The sequence below is a fragment of the Carassius carassius genome, chromosome 32 (assembly GCF_963082965.1).
Source record: "Carassius carassius chromosome 32, fCarCar2.1, whole genome shotgun sequence".
Lineage (NCBI taxonomy): Eukaryota > Metazoa > Chordata > Actinopteri > Cypriniformes > Cyprinidae > Carassius > Carassius carassius.
Window position 1 is genome coordinate 178,070 of NC_081786.1, and position 16,931 is coordinate 195,000.

Below are 16,931 nucleotides of genomic sequence, written 5' to 3' on the forward strand. Positions count from 1 at the left end.
CACTAGTTTGATGCAAATCTTGCCTCCAATCACAAAAGTACAGCACTGTTGACTTTTTATTTCTAGGTGAACTTTTTCTTTCATCTTTCAGTTTTTTTTTTTCAAGTCAAGCGTCATCAGATGAAAGGTTCATGCCAGTGTTAATATAAAACATGCTTTTAAAACAAACTAACAATAAAGGTCAGTGGAGGCCGGCGGAAGACAGATGCGGTCCAGCAGATTTACAGATGAGTGCTTCTCTGACCTCATGATGTTTCTGTGGAGGAAATGAAGGAAGCGCTGATCTGCTTTAGATGCGCTCGTTTTAATGTGCTCTGACCTGGAAGTCATGGATTAGTTACCCATGATCCTCTGGTTCCTCCCACGCGCTCGTAAGTGGGTCACGATTGGTCATCTGAGGTACGAGCTTCAGAAATCAGATACTGAGGAACATTACTGGAGAGAAAAAACTGTGATTTACACATTATTGAGTCCATTCTGATAATTATTTCTCAGCGGGGTTGTTATAGTAGTCAAGTCAAGTCACCTTTATTTATATAGCGCTTTAAACAAAATACATTGTGTCAAAGCAACTGAACAACATTCATTAGGAAAACAGTGTCAATAATGCAAAAATGATAGTTAAAGGCAGTTCATTATTGAATTCAGTGATGTCATCTCTGTTCAGTTAAATAGTGTCTGTGCATTTATTTGCAATCAAGTCAACGATATCGCTGTAGATGAAGTGTCCCCAACTAAGCAAGCCAGAGGCGACAGCGGCAAGGAACCGAAACTCCATCGGTGACAGAATGGAGAAAAAAACCTTGGGAGAAACCAGGCTCAGTTGGGGGGCCAGTTCTCCTCTGACCAGACGAAACCAGTAGTTCAATTCCAGACTGCAGCAAAGTCAGATTGTGCAGAAGAATCATCTGTTTCCTGTGGTCTTGTCCTGGTGGTCCTCTGAGACAAGGTCTTTACAGGGGATCTGTATCTGGGGCTCTAGTTGTCCTGGTCTCCGCTGTCTTTCAGGGATGTAGAGGTCCTTTCTAGGTGCTGATCCAGCATCTGGTCTGGATACGTACTGGATCCGGGTGACTGCAGTGACCCTCTGATCTGGACACAGACTGGATCTGGTGGCCACGGTGACCTCGGAACAAGAGAGAAACAGACAAATATTAGCGTAGATGCCATTCTTCTAATGATGTAGCAAGTACATAGGGTGTTATGGGAAGTGTTTCCGGTTCCGGTTTACCTAATTAATGCAGCCTAAAAATCCTTTAACGGATTTGGATAATAAAAGCATATTAGTATGTTATGTGTAAGCCAGGTTAAAGAGATGGATCTTTAATCTAGATTTAAACTGCAAGAGTGTGTCTGCCTCCCGAACAATGTTAGGTAGGTTATTCCAGAGTTTAGGCGCCAAATAGGAAAAGGATCTGCCACCCGCAGTTGATTTTGATATTCTAGGTATTATCAAATTGCCTGAGTTTTGAGAACGTAGCGGACGTAGAGGATTATAATGTAAAAGGAGCTCATTCAAATACTGAGGTGCTAAACCATTCAGGGCTTTATAAGTAATAAGCAATATTTTAAAATCTATACGATGCTTGATAGGGAGCCATTGCAGTGTTGACAGGACCGGGCTAATATGGTCATACTTCCTGGTTCTAGTAAGAACTCTTGCTGCTGCATTTTGGACTAGCTGTAGTTTGTTTACTAAGCGTGCAGAACAACCACCCAATAAAGCATTACAATAATCTAACCTTGAGGTCATAAAAGCATGGATTAACATTTCTGCATTTGACATTGAGAGCATAGGCCGTCATTTAGATATATTTTTGAGATGGAAAAATGCAGTTTTACAAATGCTAGAAACATGGCTTTCTAAGGAAAGATTGCGATCAAATAGCACACCTAGGTTCCTAACTGATGATGAAGAATTGACAGAGCAACCATCAAGTCTTAGACAGTGTTCTAGGTTATTACAAGCGGAGTTTTTAGGTCCTATAATTAACCCCTCTGTTTTTTCAGAATTTAGCAGTAAGAAATTACTCGTCATCCAGTTTTTTATATCGACTCTGCAATCCATTAGTTTTTCAAATTGGTGTGTTTCACCGGGCTGCGAAGAAATATAGAGCTGAGTATCATCAGCATAACAGTGAAAGCTAACACCATGTTTCCCGATGATATCTCCCAAGGGTAACATATAAAGCGTGAAGAGTAGCGGCCCTAGTACTGAGCCTTGAGGTACTCCATACTGCACTTGTGATCGATAGGATACATCTTCATTCACTGCTACGAACTGATGGCGGTCATATAAGTACGATTTAAACCATGCTAACGCACTTCCATTAATGCCAACAAAGTGTTCAAGTCTATGCAAAAGAATGTTGTGGTCAAGTGTGTCAAACGCTGCACTAAGATCCAATAAAACTAATAGAGAGATACACCCACGATCAGATGATAAGAGCAGATCATTTGTAACTCTAAGGAGAGCAGTCTCAGAACTATGATACGGTCTAAATCCTGACTGGAAATCCTCACATATACCATTTTTCTCTAAGAAGGAATATAATTGTGAGGATACCACCTTTTCTAGTATCTTGGACAGAAAAGGGAGATTCGAGATTGGTCTATAATTAACTAGTTCTTTGGGGTCAAGTTGTGGTTTTTTGATGAGAGGCTTAATAACAGCCAGTTTGAAGGTTTTGGGGACATGTCCTAATGACAATGAGGAATTAATAATAGTCAGAAGAGGATCTATGACTTCTGGAAGCACCTCTTTTAGGAGCTTAGATGGTATAGGGTCTAACATACATGTTGTTGGTTTAGATGATTTAACAAGTTTATACAATTCTTCCTCTCCTATGGTAGAGAATGAGTGGAACTGTTCCTCAGGGGGTCTATAGTGCACTGTCTGATGCGATACTGTAGCTGACGGCTGAATGGTTGCAATTTTATCTCTAATAGTATCGATTTTAGAAGTAAAGTAGTTCATAAAGTCATTACTGCTGTGGTGTTGGGAAATGTCAACACTTGTTGAGGCTTTATTTTTCGTTAATTTAGCCACTGTATTGAATAAATACCTGGGGTTATGTTTGTTTTCTTCTAAAAGAGAAGAAAAGTAATCGGATCTAGCAGTTTTTAATGCTTTTCTGTAGGATATGTTACTTTCCCGCCAAGCAATACGAAATACCTCTAGTTTTGTTTTCCTCCAGCTGCGCTACATTTTTCGGGCTGCTCTCTTTAGGGTGCGAGTATGCTCATTATACCATGGTGTCAAACTGTTTTCCTTAACCTTCCTTAAGCGTAAAAGGAGCAACTTTATTTAAAGTGCTAGAAAAGAGAGAGTCCATAGTTTCTGTTACATCATCAAGGTTGAGGTGTAACATTCAACTCATTCCATGCTCTACCTCTCTCTCAGTGGAGACAATAGATGGTCAACCACTGGGTTCAGGATCCATCACTCACCTCACCCGCAAAGTCATAATGGCGGCTGGATTACTGCACAAGGAGAGGATCCAATTCTACATCCTTCCCAAATCTCACACACCCGTGATTCTTGGATTACCCTGGCTACCACTGCATAACCCCCAGATCTCATGGAGAGAGGGTCAAGTGGTGAGGTGGAGCAATTACTGTCAACAGAACTGTCTTTTCCTGGTCAAACCTATTCCTGTCGGTTCCGTGTCACTTACCTAGGTTCAAGAGTCCATTCCAGAGCCATGCCAGAGGAATACGCAGATCTTCTGGAGGCCTTCAGTAAGAAACAAGCCAACACCTTACCTCCTCATCGCAAATATGACTGTGCCATCGATCTTCTGCCAGGGCATTCTAACCCAAAGGGTCGCATCTTCCCACTGTCTCAACCAGAGTCGGATGCCATGAAGGATTACATCAAGGAGGAGCTCCAGAAAGGGTTCATCAGACCATCCACATCCCCTGCTTCATCCGGGTTCTTCTTCGTAAAGAAAAGAAGGATGGTGGCCTCTGTCCCTGCATCAATTATCGTTGACTAAATGAAATGACGGTAAAATTCAGATACCCGCTTCTGTTGGTTCCTTCAGCCCTCGAACAACTTTGCACCGCCCAATACTACACCAAACTGGACCTGAGGTGCGCCTATAATCTCATTCGCATCAGGGAGGGAGATGAATGGAAGACCACCTTCTCCACTACCACTGGACACTATGAGTATCTTGTGATGCCGTTCGGACTGGCTAATAATCCATCTGTATTTCAATCATTTATTAACGAGGTTTTCAGAGACATGCTGAACATATCTGTGATCGTATACATCGATGATATCCTGATCTTCTCTAACACCCTTCCTGAACACATACAACACGTCCGAGCAGTTCTCCAACGCCTCATTCAATACCAGTTGTACGCCAAGGCTGAGAAATGTGAATTCCATACAACTTCCACCACTTTCCTAGGGTACATCATCAGTCCAGGAGGAGTAGCCATGGACGAGAAGAAGGTCAACGCCGTGCTCAACTGGCCTGAACCCACAACCCTCAAGGAACTGCAACGTTTTCTGGGATTCACAAACTTTTATAGAAGATTCATTAAGAACTTCAGCACTGTTGTCGCCCCGCTCACCTCACTGGTCAAGAAGGGAACTCATCGACTCCAATGTTCAGATTCCACTAACAAAGCTTTCCAAACCCTGAAACAACGATTTAGTAATGCGCCCATCCTCTGTACCCCTGACCCCTCATTGCCTTTCATTGTCGAGGTGGACGCATCCAACACAGGCATTGGAGCTATCCTGTTACAACGCCCAGATCCTGCCGCTAAACTGAGGAAACTCAACTCGGCAGAGCGCAACTACAGTGTCGGGGATCGGGAACTTCTTGCCATGAAGGCAGCCTTTGAGGAGTGGAGGCACTGGCAAGAGGGAGCCACACATCCGTTCACTGTACTAACGGATCACAAGAACCTGGAGTACTTACGCACCGCCAAACACCTGAATCCCCGTCAAGCTAGATGGTCACTGTTCTTCACAAGATTCAACTTCTCGGTAACTTACCGACCCGGCTCCAAGAACACTAAGGCAGATGCCCTGTCACGTCAGTTCGAGGAGGAGAACATTCAACCTGCTACAGAACCCATCTTACCGTTCCATGTGGTGGTTGCTCCCATTCAATGGGATATCATGACTCTGCTCCAACAATACAGGGAGCAGAACGAGAACCCAGTACCCTGTCCAGCTGATAGAATCTTCATTCCTGAAAATCTTCGTGACCAGGTCATCAGCCAAGTTCACTGCCATCCATCATCCAGTCACCCAGGTATCACTGCCACCATCAATCAACTGGAGAACCGCTTCTGGTGGGAATCACTAAACAAGGACACAGCTACTTACATACAGCAATGCAATAACTGTAATATTAACAAAACATCTAAACAATCTCCCGCCGGTCTCCTGCAACCACTACCCATTCCTCAACGACCCTGGTCTCACATTGCCATTGACTTTATTACAGATCTTCCCAGTTCACAGGGCTATACCACCATACTCACCATCATAGATCGGTTCTCCAAGGCTTGCAGATTCATTCCATTACCCAGACTACCTACCACTCTCCAGACGGCAGAACACCTGTGCAACTGGGTCTTCTGATTGTATGGTTTACTCGAGGACATTGTGTCAGACCGAGGACCTCAATTCACTTCTCAATTATGGTCAGCCTTCTTCAAAGCCCTGAACATTAATGTCAGCCTCACCTCTGGGTATCACCCTCAAGCGAACGGACAGGTAGAGAGACTCAACCAAGAGCTAAACCGTTTCCTCAGAGCTTATTGCAACCAGAATCAGGATGATTGGGCTCAATACTTACTATGGGCAGAATACGCACAGAACTCCCTTATCAAACCATCTACCGGTCTAACTCCCTTTAAATGTGTATTGGGGTTCCAACCACCGATGTTCCCATGGTCAGGGGATCCAACGGACGTACCGGCTGTGAACAATTGGATGGCACGCAGTGAGGAGGTTTGGAATCGGGCTCATGTTCACCTGCAACACGCTGTTAGGAGGCAAAAGGAGCAAGCGGACCGCAGAAGGCGCCCAGGTCACGATTATCAGCCTGGCCAGTGGGTATGGCTTTCAACACGGGATCTCCGTCTCCGGCTCCCGTGCCGCAAGTTGAGTCCGAGGTACGTGGGTCCATTCCAAATCACTAGACAAATAACTCCAGTTTCATTCCGGTTAGCACTTCCTAACACATATCGTATTTCTCCTACTTTTCATGTATCGCTGCTCAAGCCCGCTGCTGGTCCCAGAGACGAGGGAGAGGGGAGGTCCCGTGCACAGGCCCCTCAACACATCATCATAGAGGGCGAGGAGGCGTACCAAGTCCAGGAATTACTCGATTCCAGACGTCGGGGCAGAATTCTACAGTATCTGGTCGACGGGGAGGGGTACGGCCCAGAGGAACGCTCATGGGTAAACTCTGAGGACATCCTAGATCCCATCGTTTCATCGTTTACACCCTGGAAAACCGGCCTCTCGACCCTGTGGTAGACCCCGACGTCGTGGGCCTCCTCGCGCCAGGAGTCGCTCGCAGGGGGGGGGGGGGGGGGGGGCTCTGTCACGGAGACGAACCCCGTGATTCCCTCTGATGGCCAGCAGAGGGCACACTCACCTGAATACTGACACACACACATCCATTCACTCACTTACACTGACGACACTACATTTCCCATAAGCCCCGTCCTTGGACTCTGATCACCTCCACAGGTGCCAATCATCAAGATTGCATATAAGCTGGACTTTCACAGTAGTTCGCCGCAAAGTCTTGATTTGCTGTGTCTGTCATTTCTGAGCGTTATTACCTGTGTTTGATTTCCTGTTACCGATTCTGTCTGTTATCTCCTACATACCTTTGCTGCCTGCCTACCGACCCCTTGCTTGTTACTGGATTTTGATTCTCTGTTCTTCCCACGCTGTTGATATTGCTGGTTCCGACCATTGCCTGTACGACTACGAGTCTTTACAATAAAGCCAGCTTTATGTATCCCATGTCGTGTCCTGGATCATTACACCCGGATTGTAATCGTTAACATTTTCACAAGTAACTGAAATTTAATAAAACAATTTTTATTATAACTGTACGTGATTATGACATTTATTATGTAATTAAATTACGTTATGACGTAACATGTGACTATTATAGCCCAACACTTGGGTATTTGAAATAAAAATGTAATTAAAATAAAATATTTTACCTAGGTCAAGGCAACATTACTTATTTTTATTTAATTAAACAATGTACTTAAATAAAACTGAAACTGAAAGTAGAATTTCTTCATACATCAAGTCAAAATAAATGAAAATGAGTAAAGTTGCCTTGTCACACCAACTCTGCTCGTATCATTTATAAAAGAAAAACAAAATGATTCAATTTAATAATTTTTAAATATGAAATTGAATGATATGAAAATTAAAAATGATTCATATTAATAAAAAGATACATGTATAACCCTAACCCTCAAAGAAAATGAACTGAACAGCAGTTTTACTTTTGAAGTACAATAGAACTGGAAATACAATTCACAGAAATTCACTTGTACATAAAACAAAAACTAACCAGAAATGTTTGTCAAGGCATGTTTTGTCATCCTCTGAACTGCACTTTAGAACTTCTAGTGTGTCTGATTCTCCAGCTGACCGGCTCAAAGCGAGAGCAAACATGAGCGTGGTGACCTCGTGTGACCTCTGAGTCCTCAGTGGAAGAAGGGCCTGATGCACAGGGAAGCGTCCACAGAGAGCGGATTGTGATCTCTGACACGTCTGGACCGTGACCCCGGGCCCCAGAGGTCAACGCGAGGTCATCGTGTTCTCTGTGGATGAACAGCCCTTAATGAAGCGTGACCTCTGACCTCAGAAAGCCATGAATGTCCAAACGAGAGAAAGCAAGGCTAACCGCTGCCAACAAAACAGTGTAACCCTTTTGGAGAAACGATTCTACGAATACTTGGATCAGTTCACAAGCAAGAAAACTGCAGGTTTGTGTCTTTCCTTCATGCATTCTTATGAGGTAAACACCTTTTACTTACTGAGAGGAACATTGTAGAAATTTAATTTCACACTTTAATTGAAGGCCCTTCCGGACTTTGGTTCGGTTTTTATGCAGTGGGTGATTCTCTACATGAACGTGTGTCTGCGCCACAAAGACCATCAAGAAACTCTTCCTTCTGTGACGCTAAACACTGGCAATCTGTGAAATAAATTATCATACATTTCACTAGCACTGGTGGAAAAAAGAATGGATCACAGAAAAAGAAAACTGTGTCATTTTCTGGTGTTTCCTTGTTAGAAAACTTGAGAATCATTTTCACTACAGCTATTATAAAGAAACAGTGATTCTGACGTTTACTCCAGTAATCTTAATAAATGCATGGCTGTTTTTGATGGCGGACAGCACACGACTGATGGATGTTTCTGCAGAATGAATCTCAGTGTGGTTTTTGTGAGCTGAGGTGTTTCTGTCTGTCGTGAAGAGAGAGAGCAGATGAGGTGACGGAGCACGGGAATCTAATCAAGCTGCGTCCCCGTCTGACTCCAGTTTATACTTCCATCTGAACCACAGACAGTTATCTGACACAAACATGTGCTGCTGAGAGATCTTCTGTAGGTCAGACTGTGTGCAGACTTTAAATGCAGTTTATGCTGTGGATTATTGTGATGTTTTTATCAGACTCTCATTCTGACGGCACCCATTCACTGCAGAGCATCCATTGATGAGACACTGTCATGTTCAGGTTGTTCATTTTTGCCTGAATTTCTTAAAGTCTAGTCTCATCTAGCCAATACATCATTTCTGAGTCTATTACAGACTCACCAGTTAAACATGAATCTTTTGTTCCACTGAGAAACATAACTTTCATCTGGAACACGTCGACCTCCATTCACATGAAGATTCAAAACATGCTAAATATCCTTGTGTGTGACATGTGACTTGAGGTCACCTTTAAAGTTTTAAAGTTAAGCTCATGATCTGATTGAGCTGTTTTAACGTCACATCAGCGTCATGCCTTTCTTTTTGTTTTCATGAAGTGGGCATCTGTTCTCAGATAAATGATGTTTAATAACATGGAAGCGCTGATGACGCCAGAGCACAGGGCTTTAGCTCTTATGCTAATTCTCACTAGAGAAGTGCATGATGGGAGTAATATGTTAAATGCTGAAGTGGTTCCCTGGCAGCGCTGGTCACATACGACCGCAAACCCTGAATATAAAGCGCTGCGAGATCTTCCAGATGGTCTGCATTACGCTGATACGCCAATCTTTCTTCTGGAAGTGGACGATTATCTAAAATAATACGCAGATTTCACACATAATGGATTGATGGACAGATGTCATGATCTGCTGTGAAGTGGATTTGGTGAGAAGTTTGTGAGTGTGTGTGTGTGTGTGTGTGTCAGGGTTGAGTTCGGGTCAGACGGATTCGTGATGTGAATAACAGCATCAGCTCCTGAAATCTCTTACATGTGACAACACAAGAAGAGCAGATCAAGCTCAGTCATCATTCCTCTCAGCTCAGAAACTCTTCCTCCAATAAAAGAACAAGCAAGTCACAGATCTGAATAGTTTCGCATGGAAAACAGTAACAGAGCAACTGAGAAAGACATTTTGCCTTTGATGGTGAGACGGTGCATCCCCACAGGTGCTTGACCTCACTGACTTCCATGTTATGGAAAATAAAAATAAAATGTGTGTCTCACATTCTTCAAAATATATTTTGCATTCAGCAGAAGAAAGAAACTGATGCAGGTTTGAAACAACATGAGTGACAGAAGGATCATTTTTGGGCAATCTGTCCCTTTAATACTTTTTTTTTCACATAATCAGATAAATGTGACCCAGGACCACAGAATCAGTCATTATATGGCCAATTAAACTTTCCAAATTCCAAATCTGGAATCTGAGGGAGCAAAAAAATCTAAATATTGAGAAAATCATCTTTAAAGTTGTTCAGATGAAGTTCTTAGCAATGCATATTACTAATCAAACATTAAGTTTTGATATATTTACGGTAGATTTACTAAATATCTTAAATGATTTTGGCATACATTTTTCTTTTATAGTTGTGATCCATACAATGTATTATTGTCTATGTCTTTAAACATCCCTGTGTTACTGATGACTGCTTCTGTGATGCAGGGACACACATGGATGTTTTCTGGTTGCTCGTTATTTTTTTGGTGTAGAACATTGTTTTGCAGCAGATTGCAACTGAGCCTGGTTTACTGAATCAGTGTGTAATTCAGATACACGAACACACACCTCCGGAGGAAAGGTTTTATTACTAAACGTCTTTGATATAAAGGAATAATGTACATGTGTTCGTCCTGTACTTTAGACATCAGTGTCGATCTTCTGGTCGTGAACCTTTTAAAAATCGACCTTCACAAAAAATACAGGAGGGAGAGAGAGAGAGAGAGAGGGAGGGAGGGAGGGAGAGAGAGAGAGAGAGGGAGGGAGGGAGGGAGGGAGAGAGAGAGAGAGAGAGAGAGAGAGGGGGAGGGAGGGAGGGAGAGAGAGAGAGAGGGGGAGGGAGGGAGGGAGAGAGAGAGAGAGGGGGAGGGAGGGAGGGAGAGAGAGAGAGAGAGAGAGAGAGAGAGCATCTACGCACAACAAGACCCCTTCTACAGAAGAAGACAGGAAGAAGCGCTCGAGAGCAGACCGAGCACGAGCTGAGAGACTTCCGGTGGACATTACTACTGTTCTTTACAGTTGCATTCATTTTACATCTTGCTAGATAACAATTTTTGCAATACATTATTTAATATAAAAAATGATATTTCAAAATATAGAAAAAAAAACTCTCCTGAAGGAAAGCTCAAGGGTTTGTTATGACAAATGAACAGACTCTCTTATTATTATTATACTCGAGGTTCTTTTAGCAGATAGTTTGATTCGTATATTAATTCAAAAGCATTGAGTTAAAGAGAGTGAACTTCATGTAATCTTTACTCTGCACATGGGTTTGGACACTTGGAGGTGAACAATAAACGCGCGCGCCTCGGAATGAGCGGATTTACTCGTGTGACCGATCTCAATCCAAATCACATCCCGATCTTCACATTATGCGCAGGCTTCACTCCTCTGGAGAAACTGAGCTGTGTTTCCATCCAACGATTCGAATCTGAAACTGGGACATCACATAAAACATTCGTGAATAAAGCAGTGTTTAAATCCAAGGAGTCAGAGGGAACAGAATAGTCTCTTCCTGGTAAACTGTCACTAAATCTCACCGAGAACAGTAGTCGAAGCCACTGAATATAATGATGTTGATATATGATGAATGATTTGTGTCTCAGAGCAGCAGAAGAAACACAGTAAACGCTGTGAGTGCTTTCAGAGGTGGATGCTGCTGTTTGGGAACGCAGTCGTTTAAGACAATTCTACAGAAATACTTTGACCACAGACTTTACTCAGGCTTTTGATTTGAGAAGCTGTGAAGGAGATCGGAGCTGTTAGTCCAGTCTCGAGACTCTATCAGTGCGCATGGACCAATTTATCCAGCGCTTTCATCACAGTTTATATGCGTAAAGTCTGTCCTATCCAACTCTGCGCATACGTTTTTAATGCGCATTTTTAGAATTTATGAGCATCTTGGCGTCTCCATCTGGTACAATATTATAAAGACAGGTGGATTGAAACACAGCTCGTTAAAGTCGCGTCAGTTTACACGCGAATCACGGCGTCGCGCAGCCGCGTGCGGTACTGATCCAGCAAGTGTCGGAGCTCGGAGATCCGGTATCCCTCCGGTCCTCTGCCGCCCTGATACACCACCTTCCCGTCCTGGACGATGTAGAGTCTATCGAAATACGCTCCGTACGCGCTGTTGCACGAGTTCTCCATGCTGTCGGCGACTATCGCGCATCCCGGAGCCTCGCGTGCCATCAGCCGCGCCGCGCGCAGCCTCTCCTCCAGACTCCGGTGCTTGCGGATCTGATACGGAGCGTCAGAACTGACCCATCCGTCGGACGGGTGCGCCTCCTCGATGTAGATCACCAGCGCGTCGGCGACGTCCGCGTACCGGAGCACGAGCCGCTGGAACGCCTTGAGACGCGTCATGAACGGAGGTCAGCTGCAGCTGCCGAAATTGAGCACCAGCGGCCTGTGAGCGCGCGCGAAGTCCAGCACGCGTCTGCGCGTCGCGTCCTCGAGCGGAACTACTGCACTGTTGGGCGCGTCGTGTCCGAGGCGCGCGGACTTCAGCCAGTCCAGCTTGTGTCCGTGGAACACCGCTTTGAGCGACTCCCAGCTGAACATGCGGCTGTTGTCGGAGATGCACAGCGGAGGGTCTTCCTCCTCCTCCTCATCATCACTCCTCAGATGGAGCAAAACTCTTTTCCTCACACACAGAAAATCCAGACACCACAGAATGAACGCGGCGACGAGGAAGCGCGGCAGGATCACCAAGCACGCCAGTGCGTTTTTCAGCGCCTTCGACGCATTCATGATCGATCCCAGAAGAGTTTCTGCTGTTCAGCGGCTCAACTTCCCTTTTATGTGATGAATGAATGTCAGTGAGTCACTCCGCCTCCAAACACACCGAGGCGCATCACTCATATTCCGAGGAGATATTCCGTCGAGCAACCGAGCGCCGCGCAAACAAGTGCGCTTTAAGATCGAAGCGTCTCCTATTAATGAAAAAAGTCTTGATGGCTTCAGAAGTTCTCGTCAGTGCACTTTAGGAGCTGCAGCAGCGCACTGACGCTCGCGAACGACTCTCTGACGCGCTGCGAAAGTTGCTCCGATCTGAGTAAGTGAGCGTCAGTCGATCTTCCGGATCAAGCGCGCACACCACTGCGCATTCACTGGCGCGCGTCACCAGAGTCTCCTTCGGGCACTATTTCAGTCATCGATGCATTCTGCCCTGCTGAAAACAACAAACAGACAATAGAAACTATCACAGAATGGGTAATGGTTTAACTGGTTATAATGGAAACTGTGATGGCCCCTGTGTGTTTCTGGTGGTAATTGGTCGCCTTCTATTGGTGGCTTGTTAACACCACTGGGTCTTTACACACACTGTTTAATGCTGCTTTATGCTGTATTTTGATACTGAATCTGAGTATCAAAACAGGCACAATTTAGTCTGGCTTCTACACTGCATTTTTTACACAGAATTGTAAGCAGACACAGCATCGTTAACTTGGCAGTGTAAAGCAGCTTTATTTAACCGAAAAAGAAGAAGAACTGCTCATGCACTCTCAGCTGCAGGGAGCGTCTGTTATACTCCAATGCTGGAGAATAAAATAACCTTATGTAATATACAGTATATTACGCATTATATGTGACCCTAGACAACAGGGGTACATTTTTTTTTAATTCTTCAAATCTCATAATTTGAGATTTATGCATCACCAAAAAGCTGAATAAATGAGTTTTTCATTAATGTATATGGTTTGTTAGGATAGGACAATATTTGGCAGAGTTCTGAATTGAAACTATATGAAAATCATCTTTAAAGTTGTTCAGATGAAGTTCTTAGCAATGCATATTACTAATCAAACATTAAGTTTTGATATATTTACAGTAGGAGATTTACTAAATATCTTCATGGAACATGATCTTTACTTAATATCCTAATGATTTTTGGCATAAAAGAGAAATGTATAATTGTGACTCATACAGTGTATTGTTGTGTATTTCTCCAAATATACGTCTGTGACACTGATGACTGCTTCTGTGCTGCAGGGACACTGATATCATAAGTGCATAGTGTATAGTTTGTAATTTGGGACAATTTTACAGCTGTAGCACAGCAAATGCTTTTTAATTTCCAGGAGGCTGATGCTACTGTTCACATACATCAAGTGTCTATACACTTTCAAGTAGTTTAGTTTGGAGTCGCTGCATGAGGTGCTGTCATTACTGTGTCCTAGAAACATTCATTCATCAACAACATACAAATCAAAACATGACTGGCCAAATAAAATAAAAAAGTCCATCCATCCATCTAAACTCTAGGACAACATGGAATTTAATCAAATTGAATCGAGAGCTTGTGAATTCATGAATCAATAAATCATTGTTTTTTAAGAAACGGACTGAATGAATGATTCAGGTGACTCTCTCTCAGTCACTTGTTTCATTCCTTAAATAATCAGTGATATTTTATTTTATTTTTTTGCTATAGTGTTGACGGTAGTTATTGTTTCTCACACGTGATTTAAAACAGCCGTTGCTTTGCTGGATCACCTTTCAACCTAAACATGTAAGATTCTGCACACTGTATCGTATTGCGCTTTAAATATGTTGCAGGTTAAGTTCAGAAGTTCAGAATGCGTTCTATGATGTTCAAAGAACATTTAGCCAGACGAAAATAGGACACACATTAGTACAGACAGAGTGAGTGTTCATATGCGCGGTGTATGTTACATGTGAATATCCACAGGAGCACGTCTGTGACGGATGCCAGCGGAGGACAGCGGCGCTTCATGCATTATATTCATCTCTTATTTGCAAATGTGCACGTAAACTCTATATGTGACCCTGGAGCACAAAACCAGTCTTAAGGGTCAACTTTTTGAAAAGTTTTTTCCATTGATGTCATCATACGAGACAAAACCAATAAAACCCATTACAAACGAGGCATTTGTTGATCCACTGCAGACATAATTACTGATTATAATGACTTACACTGTGTTTTTATGTGTTGGGTTGCGTATCGCGCTGCATAAACATAAAACCATGTTTGCATTTGTGATCTCAGAAACAACTAACAACAAGCTCTACTCTACACTGCGCTAGACTCACGGTAGAATCATCATTGACAAATTATCTAAATATTAATAATGTACTTACAGTCTGTGAGTCAGAAGCACCAGACTAACTTTATAGGAGCCACAGACTGGTTCAGGAAACAGTCCTCGTCCTCCGTAAAATGTGCAGCACACACCTGAATATTTGGGTTGATCTGTTCTGGAACAGTGTTGAAATACAACATAGCCACTGATTTCTTGTTGTGTCCTCTTTTGGAAGATCAAACAAAGTCGTTTTGCTTTCACAGAGAAACACACAGCTTCTCCACGACATGGCAGCAGCAGAAACAGAGACTCAGAGTTATGTCTTTCTTCCCACGCAGTGATGTAGAGATGTGGGGGCGTGTGGGGAAACGAGGGGTTTCAGGAGGACACTGGGAGTTCTGTTCTGTGCCTCGAGTGTAAATCCTTCCAGTGTCTTCTGCAGTATCCTCACACTCTCTAAGATGGGAATGAGACGGAGACACACAAAGCTTTCAGATTATGATGAAACTCACTCTGAAGACTCTTTCAGAAGAAACAAACCCTTCTTTCCGTTTATATTTTTTTAATGGATTCTACCCAAACATATTCAGGCTGTTGAGATATCTGAGATTTCTTAGACTACTATTTGTGAAAGCAACAAAATAATCTGCTTTCCTTGTGGCATTCTTCAGGATGAAGTGAACACATAATCATGTCAGAGGAACAAGACTGTATGTCTAGATGCGTCGTCTCGGTCTTCTCTCTCTAAACCGGATTATTCTTCTTCTTATTCTCTCTGTTCTTCTGACTGTCATGAGTTCATTCTGCCGGACGTGTGTTGCTTAACCTTGTTTCTTCACTCAATTTAAGAGAGTCAGAAGATTTGTGTTCCAAAAAGAGGAATGCAGCATCAGTGCAAAATCAGAGCTACATCTTCATCATCTCGACTGAAGTCCTTCAGAAACATCTTTATTCTCGTCTGAGTCAACTCACCTTTATTCATACAGCGGTTTTAACAATACAGTTTGTGTCACAGCACTTTACAGTATTAAATAGGAAAATAGTGTCTCAATAACGCAGAAGGACAATACTTAACACTCAATTTTCAGTTAAAGGCAGTTCATCATTGAATTCAGTGATGTCATCATCCAGCTCGGTTCAGTTTAAATAGCATCCGTGTAATTAAATCAGATTGAGATTGGGATCCACAAACCCCGTCCGGATCTGCAGCTTCCAGTCTGATCTCTCAGTTTAGTGTGTTCTTCAGGAATGATTGATTTATTCCCTGGGCTTCTGTCTGCTTGGCTTGTAACCCAGTTACCTTCTGTAAAGCGAGCTGGCTCTTGGCAGCGGCGCTGGGTTTATCTGAGGACAGCGAGCTGGAAAATCACCCAGTGTGATGCACAGGCTTACTGATGTGGCTCAGGTCCAGCGCTGATGAAACACCATGAAGACGGTCACCGGCGAACTGTCATCATCCTCCTCTTTGATTCCCAGCGTCCCTTGCTCTGCTCACACAAACCGGCGGTCGCAGTCACAGAGGACACGTCTGATATTCTCACAGTCACGAGGCTCTTTGAACTATGTGCATTCTTCTCTCAAACTCAATGGTTCTGCGTTTTGTACAAAGATGCACACATTCCTGTGGCGTCCTGAGAAATATGTCACTCTCGTGTGCCACTGTATACAGCGAGATGAGTGCATTACAGGCAGTGTGTGTGTGTGTGTGGGGGGGGTTGCTTTTAACCAATTTGCCAATCACAGCTATGCTGATGACACCCAGGTTCAGCTTTATCAGCAGCTCCACTGACTCCATCTGCCAATGCTCTGATGAAGTTAACAGTTCATGATGAGATACACGGTGAAGCAACACTGCAAAAACTGAAACTTGTAAACATGAGTGTGAATGTGTTGACACGTACAACAAAACTTTAGTCTCTTGAGTAATTGGTAGATTCTAGGAGTCCCGAGTGATTGTATTTCTCTTCTGTGGAAGAGTTTTGCATGATTTAACGAGCTCAGAGAGCTGGAATGAAAGGCCTGTAACCCCTCATTTCAGTCTCATCAGCTTTTATTTTATTGTTACTGCTTCTAACACTCGCTCTGGAGATATGCACTGATTTATTTGTGTCACAGTGACTATCTACATTCTCACATCATGAAAACATTTCCAAACGGGCACTTATTTAATATCGTAA

General features: G+C 43.3%; 1 pseudogene; it reads right to left on the reverse strand.

Annotated features, from left to right (window-relative positions):
- Positions 1 to 11,383: 11,383 nt before the first annotated feature.
- On the reverse strand, positions 11,384 to 12,715 carry LOC132113116 (thyroxine 5-deiodinase-like; annotated as a pseudogene).
- Positions 12,716 to 16,931: the final 4,216 nt, after the last annotated feature.